Below are 8,311 nucleotides of genomic sequence, written 5' to 3'. Positions count from 1 at the left end.
TGCTTTTGCCGTATCCCGTCGGCAAACTGGCAAAAACGTCCTTCCTGGAAACGAAGGCTTCTAGGGCACACTTCTGTTCCTCTCTCAAGGAAAAAGATAAGTGTAGTTGGCTTAGCGTTTCTTCCAAAGCTAAATTGAATGGACACAGCCCTTCAGCAGGTGCCATCTTGGCTGTTTACTTTTCGACTCCTATGGCGGTCATCATGTTACGCCCGCCCAGAGCCCGCCTCAGATAGACTGATCTGATTGGTCCGATGGCGATTTACGGACTCTGCTCGTCGGGGCCAGATCCCCATGCAGAGCAAATTCGAATTTGCTAGGGGCAGGGCATCTGGATTTCCAGGTTACATCTGATCAGGACGCCTCCTGAGTGCCTCCTATTAGAGGTTTTCCAGGCATGTTTAACTCGTAGGAGGCCCCAGTGATAATATATCTCATCTGGTCTAGGAAGAGGGACATCTTGAGTACATTGCTTAGCCTGATGCCCTTACAAATCAGCGCTGCATGAGTGGATGAAAATGGATAGATACATATCTGGTCATTTGAGATTAATCAAAACCCAGCAATCCATGGCCATTTGGAGAAAGAGCCTGTTACATTCTTTAGAGTCTCTTTTAGATCCACACTTTGCATCTGCATCCTTCAACCCTTGTTTCCCTGCAATAAGGCAGCTCTCGGGAGATTTTGGAAGGAGAATTTTCCTTAAGGGAGACTTGGTTATGCATCAATGGATCAAATGAAAGGCAAAGAAAGTAATCTTATCTATCTGTAGGGTTCTTTCCATAATGAGCCTGTCAGTGACAAAGTAACAGTACACAACTGCCCATAGGGATTACATGGCAGTCTGTTTTGCCACTGCAGCTGCAGTGCTCTCTCTCAATACTGGACCATAGACTCTATGTAATAATGGATGTGGCTACGTGACTTTAGCCAATGGTTTGTGGACTGTCATTTTGAAGCCTTGAGTTCTGAATTTTGGCTGTTGCCCTCATGTTTGTTGTTGTTGTTTTTTTGCCAAAAGTGACCATATTTGGACAAGAGGATGGCGCTGTGGGCTTCAACTTTGGGCCTTACTGAAATGTAAATGGGTGAGTTAGTTGTTATGTATGTTGAAATTAGCTATACAAACCAAAAATGTTTTTTCCGCCAGGCTCTAAACATGTTTATTTCTGCTGTAAAGTTGGGCATTTTAGCATCGGTGTCTATGGGGATTTACTCTGTTTTGAAGCCACCCTCAAGTGTTTATTCAATGATTTTGGCTCTTTCGTGTTGGCTTCATTTCTCAGCATCAGAAGTTGTCGCTTGTACTGGACCAAAATCAATATAAGTGGTCTCCATTAGTCACGAGACACAAAAACATGGAAAAATGTGGAAAAAATACCAAGTTTGCGGTCAGACTGTGGTCTTGAGTCAAATATTTGACAAGAACTGTGGCACCTTGTAGGTCACGGAGTCACAGCTTCTAAAGGGGGGCAAAAAGTTAGATAACCACTGGTCTATTGAATCAATTTATTGAACATACAAACTGATTTAGAGTATGGTTCATTACAGTTTAAAGAGAGTTTCACTCTCTGTTGCCCTTTATGAGGACTCAGCGACAGAACAAACAGCTTGTTGAGCTCTTACAGGTAATTGTTTTTGCTCTAAGGCAATAAGTGCCAGCTGAATGGTGGTTTCTTTGGTCACTAACCACCATCAAGCTCAAATGAGGCAATCTGAGTTGAATTTTGTCATGCAAACCTTTCTGTGCTCTGGCTTGTACGGCCTCCTTTGAATGCCCAGCAGCAGGAAGGCTGACAGGATGACATCCAAAGAGCTCCTGTTTATAATGATAAGATAACAGAGGCAGGGCGATGAGTTGATGGGGCCACGGGGGTACACTGTATCTGGGGGTCAAAACTTTGACAAATTTACCTCTGAGGCTCAGGTCAGCAGAGAGGTCAAAGTGTACCAGAGTGTGCCAACGATGTAACCAACGAGTTGATATGGGGCCATGGCAGTGGTTGTGACATAACTACTGCAGAGAAATCGCAGGGTCATATCTGTATTTGATCACTTATATTCATTATTACTTTACTTTACTTTACTTTTCTGGAGCAAGCTTTAATTTATGTCACTGCAGGACTTTGCTGAGCAGGTCATATTGTTGGAGATACCAACAGAGAACAAAACAACTGATAAAAACCACACAAACAGTGCTTAATAGTAACCACTGACCTTGTCAAATACTAACTGCACTTGCTGCACTCCTTCACTAACTTGCTTTTAAATTCAACAGACAATCACACCTGTTAACCTATTGGCTTCACTTAAGCAGAAAGTAGGGCAGCACATACAGTAAGTTAGTGTCTTCAGCTACATAACAAATCACAATTACCTTTGGTCAGATATTCTTTGTTTCTTTCCTCAAGGTGTTCCTGCAGATCAATCAGCCAGCCATGGTTAGAGCACCGCTCAGAGTGTGTGTGACCCACTTTCCCTCTGAACATATAATCCATATAGAGACAGCAAAGCAAAAGAAAAATACATTTTAACACAGCTTGTTGGAGTACTAAATTTCAGGGAACAACTGGCTGAATACATTTTAGTGCAGCTAAAGTGACGATTGATATAAGCAACATATTTGAGGTATCTTGCAACAAGATATATCAGATATAAGATATATATCAACACGTCTTCACTTACTCCAGTTGTACAAAAATGAAGCCAAAATAATACGGATACAGCCACTGTCCTCTTGCGCAGGTGATGTAATTTGGAGCCAGAGACTGCGTTATCGGGTTCACGTCCATCCAGCCAAATACGAGCAGGTCATTGATAGCGAGCGCACTAGTTGGCACACACAGCTGTCAATCTTGACGCACGTTCACATTTTATAGCATCAAATCTGATTAAAACCAAACTCATCAGAAAAAGAACATTTGAACATACATCAGTGTGATAAGCACTACCTAAAATGACAGAAAAAATCGCTGGGAAAAATGTGGCTTTTTTTTTTTCAAAAAAAAGGGGCGGGGTTTATGACCTATACTTCAGCCAGCTACCAGGCGACAATTGAGATGTTTTGGCTTCACATTTTGGGAGCTGTCATGGCATTCATCTTTATTATAAAGTCTATGGTTGAGGGTGCTGGACCAACTGACATTGCTGTCTGTAGAGTGTGTATTCCTTTTAAATTACATTAAGGTACTGTCAAACATGCTGTACTATATTTCTTAATACAGGAGTAGATAAGTGAGGTTTTGATACATCGTGGAAAACACTATTAGGTCAGTCAGACTGACAGGAGGATGGACCAAAGACAGCTACTTAAAGGAATAGTTCAACCAATAACAACTCAGTCAGCCCGTTCTCATTCCCAACTCTCTCCTATATCTCTCCTTTTGCAGCTTTATCACACGCACCGGGCGGGGGCAGTTGTTGACGCAGTGGGTAATAACCGAACTTGTCAAATACTGACACCTTGTCAGTTGACATCCATGTCAGGCACTGGCCAACAGCAGAAACTACCACCATACAAAGGGAGAGAAAGTCTCTATGGGGCTAGTGGAAGGAGTGGTGGATGGGTCAAACAAACTCAGAACTTTCAACCAGGAGCCCGCTGTTCATTTCCTGTGTGAAACCAAAAGTCAATGGAGTCATTTTAATAACAACGTAGTCTGCTAGTAGCCTATGTGTAGCATGCTACAGTAGTAACGTATGTATGTCACATGACGTTAGTAATAACTGAACTAATTTTAAGCTAAGCTATGATGTTTTTTTCTAAACCTAACCACGTACTTTTGTTTCCTAAACTTAATGAAGGGAGAATTTTACCTACATTGTAATGTATTTGAAAAGAGACTTTATGCATGTACCAAGCAGAAACTGTACATTTCCTGTGAAAACTGAAACGTAGTCTCAAAAGACAAAATGCATTTGACAAGAGTAAATTGACCAGAATGTCTAAACCAACGCATGATGTAACCTAGCCCATCATGTTAGGATCTTAAGGTTTACTGACTGACTGAAGTTGGGATAAGAATGTGAAGACTCACCTCCTCAGGCTCTCTCTGGTCCTATAAAAGGTTTCCTACTGAATGGCACAAGGGAGAGCGAAGCACCTGCTTTCAATTTTTGGCTGCTCTATGAAACCTTTGGTGGGACCGAGAGTCTCGGGAGGTGAGTTTGTGTAAGTCTTTTTATAACATCTATAAAGATATCTCAATATTTATTATTTTGAAACAACTGTTGGAGTCTGAGATGCTGTCCTAATTTTCTACAGCGTGCTACCATGAGTTTTCCAGGACACGTAGTTCACTTAGTTCACAGACCTTTGTTAACTGTACTCTCTCGGTGAACTCATGCTCACCAGCAGCAGTTCACCTCAGTCACCCCTGCCTCCACCGACTAATCTCTTCAAAAGAAACGATGCAGCGCTGAAATCCCTGATACCCAACATTTTGGGGGAGCAACAAGGGTGGTTGTTGTGCGCAAACATTTTACTGTGACAAATTTATGACCCTTTCGTTTATGACTTTGCTGTTGCCTATTGACATTTCCCCTTTCCAAGGAACAAGCCTCGCTTCTACTCCCAACACTTTCCATTCCTTCAGCTTGTTGCTGTCAGAGAGGAGGGAGGGAGGCCCTTCTCCATCCAGGGAATCCTGACCCAGATACTCGAGGCAACAGCAGCCTCAGTGTGTATGGGGAGGAGGTCAGCAAGTTCACGGAGATCTCCTTCCTTACCAGCTCCAGCCATTCCCCATCATCTCTATCAATAGGAATGACCTACTTTCTGGCCAGAGTCAATAATCTATAGGCTTTTGTGAGACCCATCAAATAAATAAAACCCTTGTTTGTCAGCGTCACAAATATTATGTTTCCAGATATATGACTCTGGCTTGATGTCAAGAATGTTAATGCTCAATCAAGGCCACACAGAATGTGCAATGAGTCGGGACACATTGAAAAACTGTTCAATGACAGGAAAAGTTGTGACTGGGACTCTTTTGCCTGCACTGTCGACACTATTTAGGAACCTCTCTGTGAGTTCTGTGAGAGCTTCGCTGCTGCGACAAGTAATTGGTGTGATGTAGGGCAAAAACACGCTGCTACAGAGCGCAGGAGATGGTGGTGGCGGCGGTGGGGTGCTCCTTGCTTTACTCCACTCCCACTCTGTTGTAAATATTTTCATTCTTAGTGTAAGGGGAAGGGGGCACCTCACATTCTAGGTCAGGCATTAAGTGATCACTCAGGCTGATGTGACTGTACGGAGCATTTCCATCTCTACTATGGATCCCCAGCTAATCTCCTCCTTCTGTGGCCTCCGCATTATTTCTCACAGGAGAGCCACGCTGGTCTTCTCACGTATGAATGTGCATCTTTGTGTGCCCGAATGCCTGTGTTTCTCCTTTTTCTCGCATGTGCCTGCTTTTCCCCCTGCACCGTACGGAGCAGCCACCACGTCAAACCCAATCACCGAACTCACTGACCTGTCAGTCAATTTGGACAGTTTGAGTCATCAGGTTTGCCTGCCCTGTGTGCTGATGACTCCGCTGCTGCCTCAGAGGGTCAGCTGCCTCCCATATCACAGTTCATCACTTATCTCTGCTGCTGATGTCCCGACTACAAAGCCCTCGCTGATTTTGAGTGTAAGCAGAGAAAATTGAGTCACAATCTGAAAGACGAGATGATGAAAGTGTTCAGTGGGTCAAGAATCAGGATTTCAGTCAGAGGCTTGCAGTCAAATCAGGAGGCTTCAGTTTCATTTTAGTCAAATCACATAGCAAGCACTAAAGAATGGCACTTAACACTTGAGATGTGAATCTGAAAAAGTAAAATCTGCCATTAAAAAACTACAATAATAATTTGATAATGCTTTAAATTCTAAATAGGGTATGGGCAAAGAGCATAAAGGGTTTTTTTCTGTTGGTATTTCACGTTTTATGAAGCCACAAGGCAGACGTGTTGATGCATCGTGTCTGCATTTCAGATGAGACTGTTTGTATGTGTATGTGTTTAATTATGGTGTCTATGTTCCCTGAATGAGTACATTCAGTCTCTTTTACGTGTTATGATCCTGTCACCTCACCAAACTACACAAGGTAATCTGTCATGTTAATTGTGTTTACCTGTGCAATACATTTAGGGTTTTTAAATTCTTTTTTACGATTGCAATTACGTCCAAAGTGAATATTTTTTTCCATAAATTGCCTTAAAAACAACAGAGCTTGTGCTTGCATTTTAGCTGATATTTTATGTAATTTTTTTAAAGTATATTTTGACAGATATTTATTGACCACATATAATGAACCAAAAGCACAACTCCTCCATTTATACATTTATTACGGTAAAAACCTTTCCACTCACTAATTCTGCTCAAGGTCAGAGAGGATGGTATTGCGTAGTGACTATTTGCCCACAAGAGAACATCATGAGAAAACATGTTTTCTCTATGACTTGCACCCTGCAGGCGCAGTCAGTGCCAACTGTCCGTGACACTGCCAGTGTTACCTTGTGTTCAATATGCCAGTACAGGCCGGGACACTGCGAGGTTGAAGTCCTGAGGAGAAGGCTTGCTCAACAACCTGCTGATCTCGCTTTGAGAACGACGTTTTCTCTGATCTTCACTAACGTACTTTTAAACTGTTATTTTTCTGTAATAACTGCTCTATTTAGAGACATAGATACTCATATTTTCTTTGGTCTTTCAAGTTTAAAAGTAGTGTTCTTGTCAAACTGGATGATTCTGTAATGATATTGGGCTTTTATAACTTATTTTCATTATCTGCTGATTATTTTCTGGATGAGTCAATAAAAAAAGTTCATTTTTTTCTATCAAATGTCATATTTCAGAGCCCAAGTTGATGTAGCAGTCGTGAACCCAAGCATACTCAATTTAACTAAACATATAAGAAAGCAGCCTCTCATGCATGAAGCTGAAACTAGAGAACATTTTGGTTTTATGCTTAAAAAAATGACACTTAATCCCTCATTAAGAAGTTACAGATTAACTTCCTGCCTGTCGTCTTATTGTTTCTCTAATAATAATTTACTTCTCCTACACTGTCAGGCCATGCCGAAAGAGAACATTAATGCAAGGGGAACTTCATAATTTTTTCTTATGGAGATCAGTTTACTCGGCATGGAAAGTGAAACTCAGCTTGGGAACACAGTTGTATAATTTCTTCTGTGGAGCTTTGAAAAATATTTTTTTTTATGATGTGATAATGCTATGGTTAAAGTTTGGGTAGGTTTAAGCACAAAAACAAGCTGGAAAAAAATTTCTGTTTTATTTGGAATGGTGATTGCAAAGAAGTTCATTTTACAAGTGAGGAAGATTGTTGTTTTGAATGGTTAAATTGATGGTTAAATGAAAAGGCAAACACATTACATCTGGAGAGATTCTAGATAGATCAATAGAGGTGCTGTATTTGGTAAGATTTGGGACCCTGTACTGAAATTCTTTCAGGGCAAAGACTAATTTTTAGATGAAGCACCTTACTGTGTATATTTTTGCTTTTCTGTATACATACATTTTTTTATATCCTCTTTTAACAACACATTGTACTAATCGTCCACATGATACATGGCTGGTAGCCGTTAAACCATAATGGGAACCAGCCATAAATCATGCAGATGTGAAAGGATGTCTTTTCTCATCAGTGTCTGATGCTGGAGGTCACTGCCCAAGCGCTGGATTCTGATGACTTCTGAGTGAGACCTGGTTGCATACAACCCCACTTCAAAAGATCTGAACCATCCCTTGAACCATCCCTGAAACCAGAGAACATTTTGGTCTTATGCTTAAAAAAATGATCCGAACCATCCCTTTCAGAATAGAGAACCTTCATCATCATGGTTACAATGATAAACACTTGGTTAATGTACTATATGTCCATGTTTTATTTAAATACGATTGTCAATTGGAAATGGGATACAAACAGCTGTGTTAAAGCCTGAGGTTTCGTTGATCCATCCATCCAAGCCTACCTCTTTACTTTATAATAGGGCCGTAATGGTAGGCTACATGTATTTGTGTCGAACCGTTCGGTACGCGACTTTCGGTTCGGCACGACACTGTACCGAATTATTGGGCGCAGGATATTATTTTATTTTATTTTGTTTTATTTTAATTCCGTTTTTGCGAGCCGAACCATTTAAAATATATAGTTAACCGGTAACCGAATATATTCGGCCGAATATTGCAAAAAAAAAACACACATTCGGTATTCGGTAGAATAAGTTAAAAGCAAGGCTGAATAATAGCGGTGTGTTTTGATAACGCAATCAAACGGAGTGCCGTGACGGGCGGAATAAAATGTCGGCA

General features: G+C 41.2%; 2 long non-coding RNA genes across 2 annotated transcripts in view; both read right to left on the bottom strand.

Moving 5' to 3' along the window:
* Positions 1 to 1,502: 1,502 nt before the first annotated feature.
* On the bottom strand, positions 1,503 to 3,495 carry LOC126386126 (uncharacterized). The gene is made up of 4 exons (XR_007569464.1): positions 2,686 to 3,495; positions 2,378 to 2,481; positions 1,915 to 2,017; positions 1,503 to 1,819 (listed from the first exon to the last, which is right to left on the bottom strand). It is a non-coding gene; the product is annotated as an uncharacterized LOC126386126 (long non-coding RNA).
* A 2,790-nt stretch (positions 3,496 to 6,285) lies between these two features.
* LOC126386128 (uncharacterized) overlaps positions 6,286 to 8,311 on the bottom strand; it is a 6,515-nt gene continuing 4,489 nt past the window's right edge. The window contains exon 3 of the long non-coding RNA XR_007569466.1: positions 6,286 to 7,758. This is a non-coding gene — a long non-coding RNA (uncharacterized LOC126386128). The remainder of the gene's footprint in view (positions 7,759 to 8,311) is intronic.

Source organism: Epinephelus moara, chromosome 24, assembly GCF_006386435.1.
Source record: "Epinephelus moara isolate mb chromosome 24, YSFRI_EMoa_1.0, whole genome shotgun sequence".
Lineage (NCBI taxonomy): Eukaryota > Metazoa > Chordata > Actinopteri > Perciformes > Serranidae > Epinephelus > Epinephelus moara.
This window is presented reverse-complemented; position numbering and strand designations above follow the sequence as displayed.